Here is a 22,637-nt window from a genome sequence, read left to right as displayed (position 1 = left end):
TTTATTAAGGGGATTTGTTCCAACATCTATGATTAGTTGTCTCCACTCTTTATGTAATCTGGAGGCTTATCTTGTTCCTTTAACTGGGTCATAGCTTCCTCTTTCTTGGTGTGGATTGTAATTTTTGGTTGGTGTCTTGGCACCTGGATTATTAGAGTAATCCAGAATTAACCAGTAATTCTGGTTGCAGTTTTTCTCTTTAGTAGAGGGCTTCCTGCCCTTTCTCTCTTGCTGTTTGTGCAATAGGAGCCAAGCATGTAGTTGGTGCTGTAAGCTGTGGAGGCTCAAGCTGCCCTCTTTGTGCCAGGGACCAACGAAGCTTCTTCCAACTTTCTCCTTTGCCATGGGTAGGGACAGAGTCACAGTTGTGTGGAATAATCCAAGTCATGCAGGCCTGGACTGTAGTCACTGAGAGACTAATGAGGCTTCACATCTCTTTCTCCCCTGCCTGTGGCAGGGATGGAGCTGCAGGTGTGGGCAGCAATCTATGCACTGTGGGTCCAAGATGACCGCAGTTATCCCAGTCAACTTCCAATTTTCAATCTGTGCCGCCAAATTTATCAGCAGTTACCTGTTTAGGGGCTCTAGGTTACCTGGATAGCCTGAAGCATGGCCCACCAGGCTGCTCCATGAGATAGGTGGGCCTGAAACCTAGGCTAGGGCTGGAAACCAATCTGGGTGAAAGAAACTAGTTCCTACCATCACTGTGATTTTTGGTCAGCCTGGCTTCCCCTCAGGCTGGGGACAGAGTCAGAATGGTGGCCACTGACCTCTTTCTGAATTGGGCTGATTCACACCCCAGCTGTTCCCAGAGTTACATCTTAGCCAGCTGAGTCTACCAATTAGAAGCTGAAATCGGCAGCCAGCTGCTGACTCCTCCCATTTTTGGGAAATGGAGCTTCCAATTCCAGTCACAGAATAGCTCCTGGGATGGCTCCTATTGCCAGTGTAGGATAGTCATTGGCCTCCCCAGGTTGGCTGGTAATTTCCCGGAGAGGCTTGTGCAGGTCCCCACATCTTCCTCCCTGCTGGCAGTGGCACTGTGGCCTAGGCTAGAGCTGTGATCTGATCTGGATGGAATGAAGCTGGTCCCCACCAGCACTGGGATTTTCAGTCCACCCACCTTCCCCTCATGCCAGGTGCAGAGATAAGACAGTGGCTCCCAGGCTCTTTCTGGCTTGGACAGAACTTTAGCTGTTCTCAGGATTATACTTTAGCCCACTGAATTTACTTATCAGTAGCTGAAATTGGTGCCCAACCACTGTTCCTCCCCCATTTTTGGGAAGTGGATCTTTCAAATCCAGCTATAGAACAACTCCCAAAGTGACTTGTGCCTCCAGTAGAGGATGAGCACAGGCCTCTGTGCTGTGGAGAGTTCTACTTGCAAGTCTTCTCTGCAGCTGGGCAGTCCCCTCCTTCCATTTCTTCAAGGATGTTTCAAGATGCTTTTCTGGCCTCCTGGAGCCCCTAAACAGGTGCTCCAGCTAGCTTCAGAGAGCTCTGTATGTTTACTAACTGCTCTGTGGCAGGCACTGACTCTAGGAGCTCTTTACTCTGCCACCACATTGCTGTATCTACTACAAAGTTGGTGGCTGTGGGGAACTGCTTCTAGGGCCCAGCCCCTGGCATGATGCAGGAGGATGCCCAGGCACTGTGGGAAGGAGGCAGCATTGCAGCTTGGCTCCCAGCTTGATGTTCCTCTGGCCTGGGTGAAGAGGGAATGCACCTGGGTCATGCTTTTTGGTCCATTTTGCCAGTTTCTGCCTTTTGAGTGGAGAGTTTAATCCATTAACATTTAAAGTCACTATTGATAATATAGGATTTTATTCTGTCATTTCCTTTTTAACCTCCATAAGTCTTATATTGTATTATCTCTCACTTCCATTAATACCTATTGTGGCAGTTTGAGATTATTTATGAATTTCAAAAAGAGAGAATGTGTTTGTAATCTGGTTTGTTCCTCTGAGTGTGATACCTTTTGTTTGTATTAGATTCAGTTAAGATGTCTTTGATTAAATTATGTTAAGATTAAGTGCAGCCTGCCCAGGAATGGTACCACACACATGGAGAGCTGACACAACAAGTTGACACAACAAAAAAAGAAATGTAGATTCCCATGCCGCTGACAACAACAGAAGCGGACAAAGAAGATGCAGCAAATAGACACAGAGAACAGACAACAGGGGTGGGAGTGCGGAAGGGGAGAGAAATAAATAAATAAATCTTTTTTAATAAAAGATTAGGGCTTTGATTTGACCATCTCAGTAGGGTAATAACTCAGTTTAAGTTTCTGCCCTCTTGGTGGGCTATATAAATGGGCACTCACTCAAGAAGACACAGAGGAAGAGAGGGAAAACTTTGTCAGTTTTGATCCTGGGGCTCTGCAGAGAGCACAGACATTCACCTGATAGTTTGCAGCCGAAGAGCCCAGAGCCCTGAGCAGCTGAGAAGGCCCAGAAAGAAATAAGCTCTCCAGCATACATCTGAGGTTGGGAAGAAGCTGGGCCCAAGGAGCTTTAAGAGGAAGAGGAAGACTGAACCCTCACAGAGATCAACAATCAACTTGCTTCAACATGTGGCAACAGACTTTGGTGAGAAAGTACCTTGAGTTGGACTCTTTAGGACCCTGTAACTCTATAAGCTTTTACCCCAAATAAACACCCTTTATAAAAGCCAAAAGATTTCTGGTACTTTGCTTCAGCATCCCTTTGGATGACTATTATACCTATTTTATATTGATTTGTGTGTGTGTTGTGCCATATTGAGTGATTTCTCATTTCTATCTGGAAGCATTTTTCACTCATTTTTCTTGTGGTTCTCATGGGGCTAAATATAACATCATAAATATTAAAAATCATATTTGATTTGATACCAATGTAACTTCAATAGCATGCACATGTACTTTTCCTACACACCTTTGTGCTCCCCACCTTTTATGCACTTATTACACATATCTTTGTACATTTTATGTCCAAAAACATAGATTCACCACTACTTTTTATACATTTGCATTTTAGCACCTGTAGGAAATAACAAGTGAAGTTACATACTAAACAGTACAATTCAATAATACTGGCATTTGTAATTACCCAAATGGTAACCTTTACCACAGGTCTTTCTTTATGCTACTTCAACCCACTGTTGCAGTCCTTTCCTTTCAGTCTGAAGAACTCCCTTTAGCATTGCTCATAGGGTTGGTCTAATGGTGATGAACCCCCACAGCTTTGGTTTACCTGAGAATGTTTAAACTCTTCCTCATTTTTGAAAGACGGTCTTGCCAGAAATAATATTCTTGGCTGACAGTTGTTTTCCTTCAGTGCTTCAAGTGTTTCAACCCATTGTCTTCTTGCCTCCATGTTTATTGATGAGAAATCAGCACTCAATCTAATTGGGACTCCCTTGTACATAACACGTTGCTTTTCTCTTGCAGATTTCAGAACTCTCTCCTTGTGCCATGCATTCAAGAGCGTATTCAATATTATGGGCTGTATTTTTCTTCAAGCTATCCTGACTAGTGTTCTCTGAGCTTCCTGGATATGTATAGTCATGTCTTTTGTTAAGTTTAAGAAGTTCTCTGTCATTATTTCTCTGACTATTCATTTGCCCCTTTCTTTTTTTAACCTCTGGGACTCTCAATATACATAGCACCATAGCTGTCTTAAGCTTTTTTTACTTATTACATATATTTTTTCTGTTCCTCAGAATGACTCATTTCCAGTATCTTATCATCAAGTTCACTGGTTCTTCCTTTGGCCAGCTTCAATCTGCTCATGAAACCCTCTTGGGAATTTTTCATGTCAGTTATTATGGTCTTCAACTGCATTAGATCTGTTGGTTCCTTTTCATAATTTTCTCTCTTTGCTTAGAATCTCATATTGCTCAATCATTGTTTCCCTGATATTTGATAGTTCTTTCTCTGTACTTTCCTCCACTTTCTTTAGCATTTTAAAGATCATTTTTTAAAGGTTTTGTTCAGTATGTCCACATTCTCATTTTTTCATTGTTTTCTGAAATTTTATCCTCCTCCTTTGGACTGGCCATTATTTCCTGTTTTTTTGTCTCTTTTGTTGCACACTATACATTTTAATATTTAAAAATGTTAACTTTGGAATTTGTTTCCTGAGATGTCTGCTTCTTGGTTTTATAACTCTGGCAGTCTGAGATTATTTTATAAATCCAAAAAGAGAATGATTATATTTTTTAACTAATCTATTCCTGTGGGTGTGATACATTTGACTGCATTTAATTTGGCTGAAGGGCCTTTGATTAGATTATTTTGTAAGATCACTTTAGGGCTTTTTTTTTTATTCCCCAGAGAAGCTAGTATTTTATTTGGTATTATGCATTTAATATGGAGAAAGCTGTGTAAAAATGCTTTGGTAAACAAAGAAATTAAGAATAATGCCATTTCAAGAACTACCTTGGCAAATAAAACTTAATAGACTAGATAAAATTGAAAACACCACTGAATTCAATTTTACTTATATGATGGTGTTTGACCAATCAACCTACAACTGAGCTGAACAAAAATTTTATATGCTTACTGCCTGAATATGGAAGGGATTTTGTGTCTTTTTGTCAGTTAGTAGAAACATTATTCCCTGGACAAATATACACAAATAAGAGGGTAAAACTCTTACCCATATGTAACTTCACTGCAGGAAAATTAATTTGATTAAAAACAATTTGAAATGCTGAGCAAACATTTAAAATCTAGGAGCAGAAATTCCAGAAAATTCTACCCCAAGCACAGGAAATACTAGACTGCAGTCTCCTGTGTTAGAGAAGAGCATCCTTGGCAAGTTAGGCTAAGCACATAAAATACCATGCTCATTCTGCTTCAGCCATAGCCCCCTTAAAAAGGCCATGCGGGAGTGGGATCTGTGGTTAAGAAAGAGAATTACAGGACAGTTTGTCTTTTCCTGTATTTTACAAATCCACCACAGAAATGGGGGTGGAGGGACTCTTTTTTTAAAAAATACAGATATTGAGAGAGAAAAAGGAGACTGAATGAACGCAACTCACAAATACATTCACAGGGAAAGAAAATAAGCCTATGTATCATCTTAGCCTGATTATTATGGGGTAGTAGCCAAGCAAGAGAAGCAATCCTAGATGAGGAATTCAGTGACAAACTTAAAATCACAAAAATGAATGAGATTGGAGGGTCAATGAGAGCATTTTACGAAGAAACTGGGGACCGAATCAGAATGGGATGTGATGCAGTACATATTTCTTTGCACAGTGCTGTGCTTTATGATTAAGTTACATTATAATGTGTGAATAACAAAGCAATGGGCACTCCAGTCATATATAACTCATTCTTCTGACGCTAACACTCAAATTATTATTTGCAATAACATTTCTTTAAAAAAAAAAACAAACCAAATTAGGATTATTTTAAGCATAATGGGTCTTCTATTCCAGGCATGCAAAGGTGCCAAAAACAACCTGAGCAAGACCAAGGTGACAGGAGTGAAAGTGGCAGAGGAGGGGGGTGAGGATGAGGGCCTGGTCCCTACTGGTCTCCGGGTGGTGTTTTCTCTCCTGTGAGGCTGGGGATGCCCAGCGGGGCGAGCAGTCAGCTACAGTCACCAAAGCCCCAAGTGACCAGGAGCACGGTGACCCCAGTGCTCAGGGCCACTTGGGCTCAGGCTAGCCATGCAGCCAGGATGCATAGGTGGGTGGACTACCCAGGGACCAGTTCCTTCCCTTGTGCAGGACACCTGGGCTGACTGGCCAGCCCCACCTGCAGTCACCAGTAACCACCTACCCACACCCCGGCTCCTCAGCAAACAGCTTCCTGACTACCCTCTAGGTCACCACCAGGGCTTCTGATTGGACTACACGGTAGGGCATGGTTCATGCTGAATCTCCACCCCCTTGCTGGACCTGATGAAAAAGGAGACACAGACAGACAGGAAAAAGAAGCTGCCATATTTTTTCCTGCTATGTGAGAGAGGACTAGAAGCTCACTTAAGCATGAAAGCCCCAAAATTCTGGGCCCATGTTGCTGCTCAAGAAGAGATAAGCCCTCCACCGGGTTTGCCTACCTCTGCAGAAAGGCAGAAACCTCAGCAGATATCATTGGCCATCTCACTTCAAAACATGGCAGCTGCATTTGGTGAGAAAGTACCTCTTATGATGACTCAATTTGTACTTTTCAGCCTTGGAACAGTGAGCTTTTACCCAAAAATAATCCCCTTTATAAAAGCCAGCCCATTTCTGGGTACTTTGTATTGGCAGCCCTTTGGCAAACTAAACAATAACCAGTGGTGTTAAGATAGAGATGGTCTTGAGGCTCAGCTCTCCTATCGAGAAGGTCTGCCCAAGGCGAGCGCAGTGTGCAGGTTTTCTGTCTTTCTGGGCCTCTGTCTTGTCCTGGGGTTTTGCTTGTTAGTTGTTTCAGTGTTCCCCTCTTTAAGGGAGTTTGCTTGTCCCCTCTGTTTCCCAGGAGACAGACCTCCCTCTCCCAGGTATTGGCAGCTGACAGGCCTTTGTCCCAGGCTGTCTCCATAGATTTTCATACTTCTCTCATTGTCTCAGGCTACTTTTCCCTGGAGGGCAAATTTTGTGAGGCAGTCACCCCCGCAGAGGCCTTTCCCTTGTCAGTCTTTCCCAGATGAAACAGGGCTAGGGACCCATTAAGGCGACAGAGACCAGCTCCAAAGTCCCTAGGGTGGGGATCAGGAAGGGCTTCCAAAGGCTTCTCCAACAGCTCCCCAAAGCTGAGCTTTCCTGGCCTTCCCAGCAAATTCCCTTTAGCTAGCTGTCCCCTGCAGCCCTGAGGAAATGCTGCATCTTTAAATCTCCATGGCCTCTACCCCTGTCCAAGAAAGTGTGAATGAATAGCTCCCCTCAAAGCTGGAAACCAGTGGTCCAAATTTGCTCATCAAAAGCCATGGTTACTGACTGGCTGTGCCCACCCACATTTTGGGGGAGAGGATTTTTATGTTGCTTTCTGTCACCAGCACCTAGCCAGGGACTGAACCCCATGGCAGCCTCCTTGAAAGTGGGGAATGGCACTAGTAGCCACCATGCAGGGAGAGCCATTTACTGTTCTTTACTACAGTTTATCAGCCTGTTCCTCACACTCTTCCCTGGATGTGCACAGTGTTCTTCTGGCCCTTAGAGTTTGAAAATGGTTGAGTCCATTCCTGCCTGTTAACCAGTTGGTTTTGGTGGAAGCATTGAGTCCTGGAGACCCCTACTTCATCATCTACCATGGAAGTTTCTACTGGCACATGCAATGTGAATGATATCATCCACGATTTCATTAGTTCTTTCAAAAGTTTTGATGTTATTCTTCAAAAAAAAGCATATTAAGATGAGATATTACATTTACTTCTGTTTTAGAATGTAATCTAGGAAAAAAAGATAGTTTTACTTTAAATTTACTTTATCAGGGAGAATCTTATTTTATGCTTAGTATCTTGAACTTGTTTTTTTTATTCATTGGTTTATACAAATACATAATAAAAGACTCAGAATTCAAACATGACATAGGGCTTGCAAAATCTGTCTTTAAGTGGGTGATTCCTTACACAAATAAAGCATCAATTTACACATTTGATGCTTCTTTTGAATTTGTACTGTTTATGGAACATAATGTAATAAAACACCAAGATTAAAGAAGAGATAATAAAATACCTGAAATACAAGAAAATGAAAGTAATTCAAGGTGACCCCATGAAAAAATATTGATTGGATAATTGCACCATCTGTTTAAACTGGATTTTTTTTTTCAAGTTCTTTGTTTTCCTTGATGGACTTATTGATGGAATTATTTATCTTGACTGAAGTTTTCTTTAAATTAACTAAAAGTAGGTTTTAAATGGTTTTTCAGATTATTGGGAAAAACTAAGAAAATTGAACTACTCCATTGTTTTCACAGCAAAAGTACCCTGTCTGGCACTATGTGGTAAATGGTTTCTTAGCATTACTATAGTGTTGAAAAAAACATTTTTTATTAAATGGCATTTAAATTTATGAAAACAAATAAATATGAAAATAAGAACCCTATCTCAGTAATATTCCCATTTAATTTTATTTCAATGAAGGAAAACACAGTAAAATGTCCTAAACTAATATCTTGATTTTTTACTAAGCCCCATTCTTCTTTAAAAAAAAGTATGAGCATTGAAAATAGCTATACTATCACTAGAGATGAAACAGAGAAAAGTCAAGCATCTTGTCTACCTATATCTCTGTGGTCTAACTATCAAGGGAAATCAATTAGTCACTGCAATCCTTTTAAAGTGCACATGGTTGAAACTTGGCTTTATGACTTGGTTGCTAGAGTACACTGGACAAGTCACAATAGCTTTAACATACAAGATTTTAAAATTTCCCAAGATGAGAATGCTGTCTCCCACCGGACATGGAATCAACAGCATGAAGCACCCACTTTCCAGGGGGATGCCATACACAGCAGCCCCTGAAAAAGGCAGAAAGCCACACTCCTCTCACTGGCATCTCATTTTCTCCTCTGACCAAAATGTGTGCACCAAAATGTGTAGCTCACACTTGTAACCATCCCAGTGCTGCCATCCCTGTAAGAAACAGAAGCAATTATTATCATGCTGGCTCTCAACAGATGGCACCATTTCATAATCACTCCCTGTAAGTACATACAGAATTCATTATCACCATTTTGCACCGTGTTCTTTCTGGCTCATTCTCCACTAAATTAGTGGCCCCTCCTGAGTCATTTGCCCTCCAGGCAAAAGGTAAGGCTACCCTTTCAGTAGCCTTATCTGGACTGGACTCTTCTCCCAGACTTAAGCTCCATGATAGGCACCGAAAATGTATTACTAGCTTTACTTTGCTGCTACAGTCAGGTCATGTCAAACCGCTCTCTGCAACCTTAATAAATCTATCAAATTAAACTCATCCTCTTCTCCACACTCCCATCATTTGCTCTGCCTCCTGGTCTCCTATCTCAATTGGTGGCCCCACTCCCTACTCCATCATTTAGGAGACTACCCAGGAAAGTATTATTTCCAAAAAGTACATCAGAAGTCATCTACAATGAAAATATTACGGAGACAATATAACCTTAAAATATTACTTTGATAAATACCTGGCTTTACTTCAAAGAGTGAAAAACAAAATTACATTTGATGTCAAACATATTAATAAAGTCTATATTTCCTGAAAAAGCAACCAAAATCTTAATCCAATAAAAACTATAATAATGGTTTTTAGTTCAACATAAAGAATTCAAGGCTTAAAAATAAGAAAAAAGTAAGAATTTCCTTCATGAACCATTTCTGTAAAGAGCTTTAAGGTAAACACTTTATACTCCATTCTTGCATGCTATTAAATGTATACCAATCAACTTAACTTTAAAAATGGAAATTACAGACATTTTTATAAAAAGGTACTAATGTGTCATTTACCTAAACTTATGTTTCGGTCAACGTCTATAGCCATAATGAGTTTTAAGCCAAGTATTGTTTTAAAAGCTGCTGAGTAAATAAAAGAGAAGGCATAATTTTTGGACTAGGATACGCCTCTTTCAACAGAAAACATCTTTAAAAAATCTATTTTTTAATAGTTGGCAATTTTCTGACCTGACAAACTTTGAATAAATCAGATCCTATGATTTTGCCAGACCGTTGGAAACAGAGGCCACCAAATAAGGGAAGGGAAGAGAGAGGAAGAGGGCCAGAGAAAAGGCACAAGTGACACCAGAAATGACAGCTAACATTTCCAGGAAGGGCAAAAAAGTTTATTCCAAATTTCAATCTTTCCTTGAAGACATCACTGAATAATAGCTCAATTACACTGGTGTACCTTTCCATAAAATAATGTGCAACCATTAAAATATATATGCATAAAATAATATACCAAGTTAAAAGAGCAAAATTGTATAGAAAAACTATGAGTTACCTAAAATTTGGTATATGAGCAGAAAGCTCACTGAAATACCATATTCAACTCAGGTTAATGAGAGTTTTCTGAGAAGTGGGATCTCGGCTGAGTTGAATTTTCTTTTTCATACTTTTCTATATTGTTTGAATTTTTTTGTCAAGGTGCCTGGATAACTGATACAGTCAAAAACACAGCAAAGCTCTTTACATTTAGGAAGAAATGATATATGCATTTGTAAGAATACAGTAAGTGAAAAAGGTAAGAAAAAAACCTTTTGGATAATTATCAACAGTTGAGTAGATGGACTGTACCAGTTTCCCACTAACAGGGAGCAACCTGCTGATACCTGTGAGCCTGCAAGTAAACCCTAAAGATCACTGTGCTAAGCTGAAAAGTCAGACACCAAACAGGACACACCATGCATTTCCATTTATGAGGAATTATATATTGCCGGTAAAAAGAAACTACAATGGAGTCTCAATGATTGCTTGAGACTGATTGCAAAGAAGGGCAAAGGAAAATTTTGGGGGCTGCTGATAACACATGCTGATGGTTAAGTTTATCTGTCAACTTGGCTAGGTTGTGGTGTCCAGCTGTTTGGTCAAGCAAGAACTGGCCTGATTGTTACTGAGAGGATACTGCATGGATTTAAATCATCAGTAAGTGGACTGCATCTATGGCTGACTTAATCTATTTCAGTTTAGGAGATTGCCTTCAACAATGAGAGAAGTCTCATCCAGCCAAATGAAGGCCTTAAAAGGAGAAGGGATGATTTCAGGGGTCAGAAGGGAGACTTTCCATCTCTTCTTCAGTCAGATACCTTCTCCTGTGGAATTCATCAAAAACCCTTGTCAGAATTCCCAGGTTTTGGCCTGCCTATGGAATTTGGACTTTTTCATTCCTACAATTGCATGAGCCATTTCCTATTAAAAATTTTCATTTTATATAACATGTATGATATATGTATGTATATTGCCTATCTGGTTAGTTTCCCCAGTGAACTTTGAGCAACACAGAGGCTATAAAAACATTCCACATATTAATTATAGTGGTTCTTATTGATATAATTAACAATCCAGTAAGCTATTTCCATTTAAGTAGAGTTCATAAGAATTCAGAAAACTGAAATTACAACTATGTATGAACTCTATATGCATGCACACACACACACACACATAATGAAGTTTTAGGTTTTGGTCATTATATAATCTGTATTTTCAAAGAAAAAAGGTATTTCCTGATCATAATAATACAAAAGCACTCCAAATAGCAACTCCATCTGCCACAGGCATGGGGAGCATCTTTGCAGCTGCTGGGTCCTATGGCCCTCGTGGCAAGCAGCTTGTGCAGTGGTCTGATTCTGTTGCACAGTTTTCTCTTCTTCTGGGACCCATTAAACACAACTTTTCTGGTCACTCAGTAAATGGGCTACAGTAGCTCACCCAAATGAGGAGTACATTGCCTCAACAATTTATAGGGGCCCACTACGCACTGGTGCCTACCTGTTCTATTTAGTTTGTTTTGTTTTTGATTTTTTAAAAAAATTATTGAAGTATATTACTCATGCACAAACATACATAAACAATAAATGTAGAGTAACAGTTGTGAACTTACAAAACAAACATACATAACATCATACAGGACTCTCATACCTCACCTTACCATCGAAACCTTGCATTGTTGTGAAACTTTTTAAACTAATGATTAAAGAGCATCCTCAAGATATTACTGCTAATGCAAGTATTTTTCTCCCAATCACCCTATTATTATTTTTATATCATTTTTACATGAACATACATAAACAATAATTGTATAGTAAAAGCTGTGAATGTAAAAAGCAAATATGCATAACATCACACAGGGGTCCCATACATCAACTCACCACTACCACCTTGCATTGTTGTGAGATATTTGTTACAAATTATGAAAGAATATTATCAAAATCTTAATACTAACTACAGTTCTATCTTACATTTGATGTATTCCCCCCCAACCCACTCTATTACTATTTTAAAAATATTCTTTTATGACAGAAGTTGTAAACTTATAAAACAATCATGCACATGTTCAGAATTCCCAAACACCCTTCCATCAACATGCCACATTTGTTACAGACTATGGAACATTTCTTACAGATTATGAGATAATATCATCAGATTATTACCAGGTCCACAGCATACATTTGGCACACTTTTTCCATACTCCCCCATTATCAACACAGTACATCTTTGGCATAGATGCATGAATATTACATTATTACTCTTAACCACAGATCAGAGGTCCCTCCAGTTGTACTTTGCCCATGCTTCTTCACATTCCCACCACCCTGCCAAAGTGATGTACATCTGCTCTAGCTCCCAAAGGACACTCTTGCATCTGTACCATCACCCACAATTCTCATCCACCTCTGGGTTTACTGTGCTATTCAGTTATTATTCTCTTTCTGTCAACAGGTATTTACATCCCTAAACCACCATTTTCAGGCACATTCACATTTATAAACCAGCTGTTAATCACTATAATATGTTACCATCAACTCCATACATTTCCACATCTTTACAGTAAAGTTAATTAAAGCTTCTACATATATTAACCATCAGTACTCCATCTCAGTGCTCTTCTTCTCTTCTGTAAGAATCCACCACCTAACACCAGGTCTTGATGATATTTTCCTGCATTTTCTTCTAGAAGCTTTATGGTTTTTGCTTTTGTATTTAGGTTTTTGATCCAATTTGAGTTAATTTTTAAAAATAAGGTGTGAGATATGGGTCCTCTTTCCTTCTTTTGTCTTTGGAATCCAGTTCTCTCAGCACCATTTGTTGAATGAACTATTCTGCCCAAGCAGGGTGGGTTTGACAGGCCAGTCAAAAATCAACAAACAAAACCCCTACCCTGCTGTGATCACATAAGGATACCCAATGGACATCAAGGTTAGATACAATCTGGGTACTTCTCAGATTAATATCCATTTTGTATTCATTCAATACGAACACAAAATATTGAAGAAGCACTTCATACTGAAATCAAGAGTATATTCGTGCAAATATATTACAAATTTTTATGCAACTTCTCACTGCAGGAAGATAATTTCAAACAAAAGGATAAAGTAAATAAAGACTTCCAAGAAAAATCCTGACAGTTTTTAAAGCTATGTGCTTATTCTGCCTATGCCCTTGCTTTCAACAATGAAAGTCATTTTAGAAATGTGTTTGATTAATGTAAAACTTGAGCACTCAGAATGAATATACTTTTCAAGTGTGAAAATCAAAAATGAAAAGATATGGTAAAAGGAGAAATCACTGGATGAAACTATCAATGTTATGGGAAATAGATATATCAAAAAATAAGGAAATTATACACATAATTTACCTCTGAGGTGAAGATAAAAAATGGAATTAAAGGCCTTCTGTGCTCAAGTTTTGAGAGAACATTTATTTTCAATGAATGCATCTAACTTCCAGCCACTGCCTTAGCTTTTATATATTTTGATCATTTAAATACTGTAGAAATTTCATCTTAAGTGGTTTTAAGCTGCATGCAGTATCCATAATTGGAAAAAAAATAGAACCAAGTTTTGTTTTGTTTTTTAAATTTTTTAAATTACTAGAACACAAGGAATGTTACATTAAAAAAACATAAAGGAAAGCGGACTTGGCCCAGTGGTTAGGGTGTCCGTCTACTACATGGGAGGTCCATAGTTCAAACCCCAGGCCTCCTTGACCCATGTGGAGCTGGCCCATGTGCAGTGCTGATGCACACAAGGAGTGCCGTCCACACAGGGGTGTCCCCCATATAGGGGAGCCCCACACACAAGGAGTGCGTCCCGTAAGGAGAGCCACCCAGCATGAAAGAAAGTGCAGCCTGCCTAAGAATGGTGCCACCCACATGGAGAGCTGACACAACAAGATGATGCAACAAAAAAAGAAACACAGATTCCCGTACCACTAACAACAACAGAAGTGGAGAAAGAAGACACAGCAAATAGATAGAGAGAACAGACAACCGGGGCGATGGAAGAAGGGAAGAAAAATAAATAAATAAATAAATCTTAAAAAAAACAAAAAACATTAGAGTTTCCCATATAACCCAATCCCCACCACATCATTTTTGTAAATTGTATTTTTTGAAGATATATACATCACAAAAAAACTGTTACACTAAAAAATATAATAGATTCCTGTATAACCCCTACCCCCCCACCCCACTCCTCCCACAGCAACAACCTCATTCATCATTGAGGCACCCCCATCGCACTCAATGAACACATTTTGGGGCACTGCTGCCCTACATAGATAATAGTTTACCCTGTAGTTCGCACTCTCCCCCAATACAGTTATGGGTTATGGCAGGATATATAAAGTCCTGTATCTGACCCTGCAATATAATTAAGGCAACTCAAAATCCCAAAAATGTCCCCACATCACATCTCTTTCACCCTCTCCCTGCCCTCAGCAACTACTGTGGCCCCTTTCTCCACCTTGATGCTAAAATTTCTTCTATTACTCATCACAAAAATTTTATAGTAGAATATCGGTCAGTCCACTTTAGTCCATATTTTATTCCTTCATTCTGTGGACCCTGGGATGACCATGACCCCTCCACCTCTAGATCAAGATGGGGCTTAGATTCCACATGGATAATTAATGCAATTCCTTTGCTTACAGTTGTAGGCACTCTTGATTCCCTGGTGTGGTGGTTGACCATCTTTACCTCCCTGTTTGCTGACCTGGGTAACAGCAATGAACCAGAGAGTAGGAGTCACCACTCTGCTGAGGCTCAGGGCCCAGCTGGCATATGGGCAAGTCCAGAGATTCAAGTCACCTGAGTATGGACCATCCCTAGTACCAACCACAGGTTCAGTGAAAGTGACAAAAGAGGCATGTGTAGAAAAGTCACATCTGAGTCCAGCTCCATCACACCCAGGGCACAAATTCCAAAGTAGGGCCCTCTGACATGGCACAGAGCTCCAAATCCATCTGCCATAATTATATACCCTGTGGATCTCTGTAGCCTTCAGGAAAACCAGTGCCTAGGGTTGTATCTATTTTGGCTTTTTTGGGGGTGTCCTGCTGAAGTGTGTATAAGCACAACTGCTCTGATAACCTCCCGACTCTTTTTGGAAGTCTCTTAGCCATATCAACTCATTTGTCTTTGCCATCTCTCCCTTTTATTCAAGGTCAAAGAGCAGTTTTTTTTGTGTGTTTTTGTTAAATTATTTATTTTTAAAAATTACATTCAAAAAATATGAGGTCCCATTCACCCCCACCGCCCCCACCCCCCACTCCCCCCACAGCAACACTCTCTCCCATCATCGTGACACATCCATTGTACCTGGTAAGTACAACTCTGAGCATCACTGCACCCCATAGTCAATGGTCCACATCATAGCCCACACTCTCCCACGTTCCATCCAGTGGGCCCTGGGGCGATCTACAATGTCCCATAATTGTCCGTGAAGCACCAAAGAGCAGTTTTTAACACTTGATCCAGAACCAAGTTTTGATCTTCTAAAAACGGATTCATGAAATATTAACACTGCAATTTATCCCAAATTGGAAGTAGGCTTGATTACTTTTCTTGAAAATACTAAAGGCCCAGAGGAGAGGGTCCTGGGACAGACATTCCAGTAGGATGAAATTAATTAAAAATGATTTCAGGTGGTTAAACATGGCAATTCTTTCAATTGAAAATTAGAAAACATAAGAAATAGATTTTTAAATATTACTGATAAGTGTGCTTACGTTCAAGCCAGAAAAGTTGCATTATAATAAAATCTGGTTTAGGAATAAGTTAAATATTTAAACTTAAAACAATGTTGTGAGTTTGAAAACCTACTCTTTACTTTTGTAGTATTTTCCTACTTAGAAACTACTGGGAAAAAACCACCACAACATTAAAACAATGTACTAAAAACCTGTATACAGAGTGGCATCCTCCCTTCTTCTCAGGGCCAAGAAGTCCCATGTCCCTGACTCATTTCCTGGAAGGTCCCAGCATTTGGGGGTTCAGTTCCCTCTGGCTTTCCTTTCTGTGAATTTGTGTCCCGACTTTTCCCCACAAGCAATCCTGAACGAGTAAAAAATACGACAGCGTCCATGATTTGGAGGCACAAGCCTCTCAATCATGTACATTTTTAAATAAAATTAGCCCTGTAAATTACTAAATGAAAAAGTCAACCTTAAAACACTTGAAAACTGTCCAGAAGGTGGAAGGTTCTATGATCGCTGTTTAAGGAAAGTGTTTCAAGAGGAGCCACGGGAAAACTCCCTCAGCCCTCAGAGCCTGAAAAAGCGGCTTTTAAAAAAAATTAATTTATATTTTTAATTCATTTTTTAAAATATTACATTAAAAAAATATGAGGTCCCCATGTACCCCACACCCCCCTCACCCCACTACTCCCACCACAGCAACATTCCCCTCCATCATCATGACATATCCATTGCATTTGGTGAATACATCTCTGAGCATCACTGCACCTCATGGTCAATGGTCCACATCATAGCCCACACTCTCCCACGTTCCAACCAGTGGGCCATGTGAGGATCTACAATGTCTGGTAATTGTCCCTGCAGCATCACCCAGGACAACTCCAAGTCCTGAAAATGCCTCCACATCTCATCTCTTCCTCCCATTCCCCACACCCAGGAGCCACCATGGTCACTTTTTTCACACCAATGCCACATTTTCTTCGATTACTAACCACAATAGTTCATGAATAGAATATCAGTAAGTCCACTCTAATACATATTCTATTCCTTCATCCTGTGGACCTTGGATTGGTTGTGTCCATTCCACATCTATGTCAAGAGGGGGCTTAGATTGAACAGGGATGCCTGATGCAATCCTCCTGCTTTCAGTTGTAAGCACTCTGGGCTCCATGGTGTGGTGTTTGATATTCTTCAACTCCATGTTAGCTGAGTGGGGTAAGTCCAATAAACCAGAGTGTAGGAGCTGAAGTCTGTTGAGGCTCAGGGCCTGGCTATCATACGGTCAGTCCAGAGATTCAGATCCCCTAGATATATCTTAAACCCCAGCACCAACTACAATTCCAGTAAAGTAACAGGAAAGGCTTGTGGAAAGAGATCACATCTGAGTCCACCTCCATCACACAGAAACACCAACTCCAAAGAAGGGCCAACTGACATGGCACTGAACTCCATCTGCCATGACCATAAAACCTGTGGGTCTCTGTAGCCTTCAGAAGAACCAATACCTGGGGTTGTATCTACTTTATCTGTCTCTGAGACTCTGCTGAGGTGTGCATAAGGGCAACCCCCCTGATAACCTCCAGGCTCTTTTTTAGAGACTCATAGCCATATAAACTCATTTGTCCTTTCCATTTCCCCCTTGATTTAGGTCTAACAGCATTTTTAACTCCTGTTATTATATGTAGACAGGGATATTCTGCTGGTCCGAGTTGACCTTTTATTCAAGGTCATTTTCTAGTTATGTCATCAGCTGGTACTTGGTAGTGATCCCTTGGTGCCAGGGAGGCTCATCCCCGGGAGTAATGTCCCACACTGGGGGGAAGGCAATGCATTTACATGCTGAGTTTGGCTTCAAGACTGGCCACATTTGAGCAATACAGAGGCTCTCAGGAGGGAACTCTTAGGCACACTGCTGCTCTAGGCCTTGTTCTTATTTCAGGTACACAGGCTCACGAGCATAGTCATTGGTATCAGGGGCTCATTGTTGGACCTTCATTCCAAATCTCTAGCTATCAGGGAAAAAGCAGCTTTTGATTCACCATCCATGTGGGCCAACTTGGTCCTAGAGGGGCGGCAGCATCTCCATGGCGGCAGATTCCACAGGAACAATGCGCTGGATCAACCTGTGGATGCCAGGCCTGGGGTGCCGGGCGATGACCCTGACTCCTTGCATGGCACCAGTGGCCAGAACAGGCAGCTCAGGCACCGTCTGCTGTCCTGGGAATCACTCAAATTCTCAATGCCCAGGTCTCTGCTCTTGGCCCTGCAGATGCCCTGCTCCAGGCAAGCCTGCTCGCTGGGCTGCCCATTGCGTGTGAACAGGGCTGGGAAAACAAGGAAATATTCATGCATTTTAATCACTAAAAACACCCTCTTTGGCAGGACAGAATGCCAGGATAGCCTTCAGATTTCCACAGAACAGAAGTGCTGTCACCAACACCCATGCGACACAAGCCACCTGTTTCTGTCATCAGATTCTCCATCACATTTACAACCTTTTTGACACAGAGGACTTCAGTGCAGTTTGGGATTCGACCGTCCTGGATAAATTACTTTCTAACCTTGATTGCAATCAGGAACCTCCAGCAGTAAAGATGAAAGTAGAAAATCTGGCTTGTCCCAATTTGGAAACTGTTTATCCAAGGAATGTTGAGGGATTCATTCTCTATCTGAGGGCAAAGGACTACAGCTGCCATGCCTGAATGTTATCAGAAGGGAAAGTGAAGTGTGCTTTTCCACGTTTAACATCCCCACTGTAAAATTAGGAAGTAAAGGAGAAAGTTACCTTCAGGACTCTCTGTAATCTGCTCCTCTAGCTCCAGAAGGCAATCTGGCCTCACACTTCAGGATCAGCTGAAAACTAGCCGAAACCAAAATCATGGGATAATATTAACAATATCTTGTGCATCATGAGTTACAAAAGCTCTTTAGGGTTTTTTTTCCCCCTCTGGAGGGTCTTCATGGCTTTCTTTATATATAATTTTATCAATTTCCCCACTTTCATTGTGATGTTCTCATTCTCTCATTCACCACTAATTGTCTCTCATGTTTCATTGCTGATTTCATGGGTTGACTGAAGTTTGAGATTTTTGTGATCCCATTCATACTGGTTTGTATCATTTGTAGAGTTACTGGCTGTGTAGTTGCATTTAAGAGTTGAGAGATCAAATAATGACTGAGGGGTATTATGAATATTATGATAAAGCAGATAACATGTGCCCCTATGTTTACATCTCTGAGCTAAGGTCCCCATGAACCTAGAAAGAGGCTCAGACCAATCAGATTCTGGAGGTGTGTCAGCTGACTTGGCTACTTCCCTAGCATAGGCTTCTGCTGCCACTGCCTCTTGGTAAACTTCCTTTTGACTGTTATTTACAAATACACAGCACTGGGTGCCCACCAGTGCACACACACCTCCTTGGGAAATCAGAATACAGTCTAATGCCAGTTGATTTTGTAGAGTCATTTTGTGGAGTTCTGATTCTTCATCAGCTAGTGACCTGATTGCCTGCCCTAGGTGGGCAATAGATTTTTCTCACTCTAAAACTACATTTTCCAATAGCCTTATGGTGTATCTTCCAACACAGGAGGTTGCCCCAGTGACAAGAAATTATACCAAGAACAGAACACTCTGTGAGTGTAGCCTGAGATAATGGGTTTTTCTAGGATCCATTTAGAGCTGTATCTCATCTGGCAACAGTCTCTTCACTCTAGAGTATGAGAAGACAACATAAGCGCACTCATTTGTCTAATTTTCCCTTTTGGAACTGTATCATAAATAGTCATTTGGGGAACAGCATTGGCTATGTAAGTGGAAGCAACCCAGTTTATGATGAGTACCATAAGGAATGGGATATAGGCTTATCGAGCTAATTTGGTATAAATTCCAAAATGAGGGCCAAAATCATCATCTTCATCATTTTCTGATATCTTGGTCACACATAACCAACAATTTCCCTTGTCTGACCCTGCAGCCGACCAGAAATATGTGCCTTAAGTGGAATAACTACTTATGTTATTAAAACTGTGGAGAAAAATGTGTCTCTAAAGGACATCTGGCTCCCACCATCTACTCCTGTCTCATGAAAGCGAAAGGAGTCTTGTCATATAGCAACTGAACATTTACTATGGCCTCAAAGTGGTCATTGTTATCTGCCTGGTTTCTAGTAAAACAGCACATTCCTTGGGTTAAAGATGCCATATTTTAATCCCAGTCTCAGGCACTCTTAGGGCACAGCCCAGAGTCATTCCAAAAAGGTGATCTACCTGACTGGGTGTGATGTTTTCTGACAGGGCAAGATCTACAAGTGGAAGGGTGTGGTTATTAGAGGAGTACCTGTTTTGAGACCAGTGGGGGATGAGCACAGTCCCAGCAGTTACTCTGATTGGTTTTCTTTGCTATGTGTTGTGCTGGAAGGACAAAGGTCTTGTGTTCAAGGAAGGGGGATTGTGTAAAGAGAAGATAAAAGAAAATCATGGCAAAGGTATGGTATTGTTGGGGATGGAGACTGGGCATTGTGAGGGGAATAGGCTGAATGACAGAATGTTAGGCAGATGGGGAAAAGGAAGAGACAGGGAATAAAGAAATCCAGGAGGGTCTTGATCCATGATCTTGGACATGGTCTGTTTGGGTAAAAGCTGTCTACATCAGATGCTGTCTGCTTCTAGAATCCTTATGTCAATTTTAGCCTGAGGACTGAAATTGCAGTGAATTCCCAGGGGCTTGGAATATGTTTCAGTTGTGACATGTGGAGCTAGGGGTCAATTCCCTGTAGTTTTCCTGTGTAGTGATGGTCAATAAGACTTGATAAGGTTCTTTCCATCTAGGTCCTAAAACAGTCTTTCATTGGTGTCTCTTCCAGTATATAAGTTCTCCAGTTTGAAGGTCATATATAGTCTACTGTGGAGAAACCTTGGGAAAGGAGCCTGGATTTGTGAATGGTGGAACTGGGTAGATGCAATTAGTCCTTTACAGTAATTAGAAATTTCAGATTCTAATAGATTGGAGTCTGGTACAGCAGGAGAAATAATGAGCTTCATGGGTCTTCCCATTATGACTTCAAAGGGGGACCCGCTGGTGTTCTCTCAAGAGTCTAAGCCTTATGGCCATCAAGGTTAAGAGAAGAACCTTAGGTCAAGGTAGAGAGAGATTCATATAATTTAGCTAATTTAAGTTTTGAGATAGCATTTGCTCTTTTTACCTTTCCTGGTGATTGAAGATGTAGAGACAGTGTAGCTTGTGGCTGATGGATGAGACTTTGCAAAGTTCCTTGATTACAGTTCCTGTAAAATGAGTGCCACTATCATTTGAGAGCATAGCAGGAATTTCATAGTAGTTGTTTTTGGTTTTTTGTTTTGTTTTTGTTTGTTCTTTAGTTACTGTGATGGCAATACCCTTGTGACAAAAAAGACCTCTATTCATCTGGAAATAGACATATGATAACAAGGACATGTTCACATCCCATAGACAAGGGGAGATGTATAAAGTCATTTGAAGATGTTCAAAAGGGCCCTGTTGCTGGATGTTTTTGGAGCAGCCCCAGGTGTACACTTTTACCAGGGTTGTTAAATGACAGGTGGAACATGATTCATATACTTGTCTTGCTTCTCCATTAAAGTCTGTTTTTTGTTCTTGTTTTGTTTTTTGCTGATGTTGAAGCTCTGACCTGTAATTGATTGCAAGCACTTTCTGGGTAACATCATAGTCAAACAGTGCAGCTGACAAGGAAATGTGCTTGTTTCTGGGGCATGTAACATTTTTAAAGAATAGCTAAAATGATGACCAACCCCATGTTGTGATCCAATATCCAGGCAGATCAGTATTAGGACACTTTGTGGACAGTGAAAACATTGTCAAAGCTCTAGGATATATGATTTCTCAAATATTTAATTAATAACATTTCCCCATACGAATTTACCCAACAGAATATTAGAAAATCCCCTTTGACACTTTCCATGTAACTCAAGACATATCAAATCAAACTATTTTTAGCACTTCTTTTTATATAAGGTGAAAGAACAAATCCTTTGTGATTTTCTAGGGACTCTCTGGATAACCCCAGAGGCAACTGAAATAAAAAAGATATTTGGGGCTTGACTCTGAGAAGGGAAAATGCCAAAATTTGTCAGGAGGTTTGAACACTTTGTTAAATCAGATAATACATCACTGATAAAAAATAGTTGGCTCCCTATTTAACCAAAGTGACAAAAAAATTTTCAAAGTAAATGTAGGAGTTAACATGATTGTAAACAAAAACAAAACCTTAATTCTTTTAGAAGTGAGATGACTTTTTCTCTTAATAAGGTCAATGTAAAGCACAGAATCTTTGCCTTCTCGGTTAAGAACTTCTACAACCTATTACCAACAGCTGATCACTACCCAAGGAAATTTCATCATATTAATAAAGAGAAAAACAAATTCTAGTTTGGACAAATATACACTTGATATGAAAAATTTTATAAATAAACCTGTCAAATCTTAGGGCCAACTATGACAATGCTCATTTCCACCAGCCTTCTACCATTTCCACGTCCTTTCAGGTTTTGTCCTACACTTTCCTGTTTCTCATTCTGCAACAAGAAGTCAACTTTTTCTTTCTTTTTTTTTTACTTTCTTTTTTTAACTAGGACTCTATTTAAGTTCCCAGAAAGATACTGGAAATTGTCTTCAAACTGACATCCAAAAAAAAATGCAAAACTTTTGAAATAAAGTTTATTACAGTAATAACTCAATTTGGTGGGTTCCAGGGCTGCCCAGGCATCCCGTGGGCCCTGGGGGGTTGGGTGTGTGAGTGTCACTGCAGGTGTATGAATCTGAGTGTGTATGTGTGTCCCTGGGCATGACTCTCTACATTTCAGTTGTGTAATCTGCGTGCATTTCCATGTGTCTCAGTTGTGTCTGTGAGTGTGTGAGATTCTGTGTTTGGGAGGGTATTGATTGAGTGTGTTTTCCCAGGTGGTTATGCTTAGGTGTCTCTCGTTGTGTTTGTGTCTGCATGTTGCCAGTGAATGTGTGTCAGTTGTGCATATCTGTGTGTCTGCACCTACCTCTGT

General features: G+C 40.4%; 1 long non-coding RNA gene across 1 annotated transcript; it reads right to left on the bottom strand.

The window, feature by feature from the left end:
- Positions 1-8,028: 8,028 nt before the first annotated feature.
- Positions 8,029-21,409, bottom strand: LOC131275702 (uncharacterized). The gene is made up of 3 exons (XR_009183148.2): positions 20,786-21,409; positions 18,370-18,444; positions 8,029-8,552 (listed from the first exon to the last, which is right to left on the bottom strand). It is a non-coding gene; the product is annotated as an uncharacterized lncRNA (long non-coding RNA).
- Between the last annotated feature and the right edge of the window lie 1,228 nt (positions 21,410-22,637).

The sequence above is a fragment of the Dasypus novemcinctus genome, chromosome 23 (assembly GCF_030445035.2).
Source record: "Dasypus novemcinctus isolate mDasNov1 chromosome 23, mDasNov1.1.hap2, whole genome shotgun sequence".
Lineage (NCBI taxonomy): Eukaryota > Metazoa > Chordata > Mammalia > Cingulata > Dasypodidae > Dasypus > Dasypus novemcinctus.
This window is presented reverse-complemented; position numbering and strand designations above follow the sequence as displayed.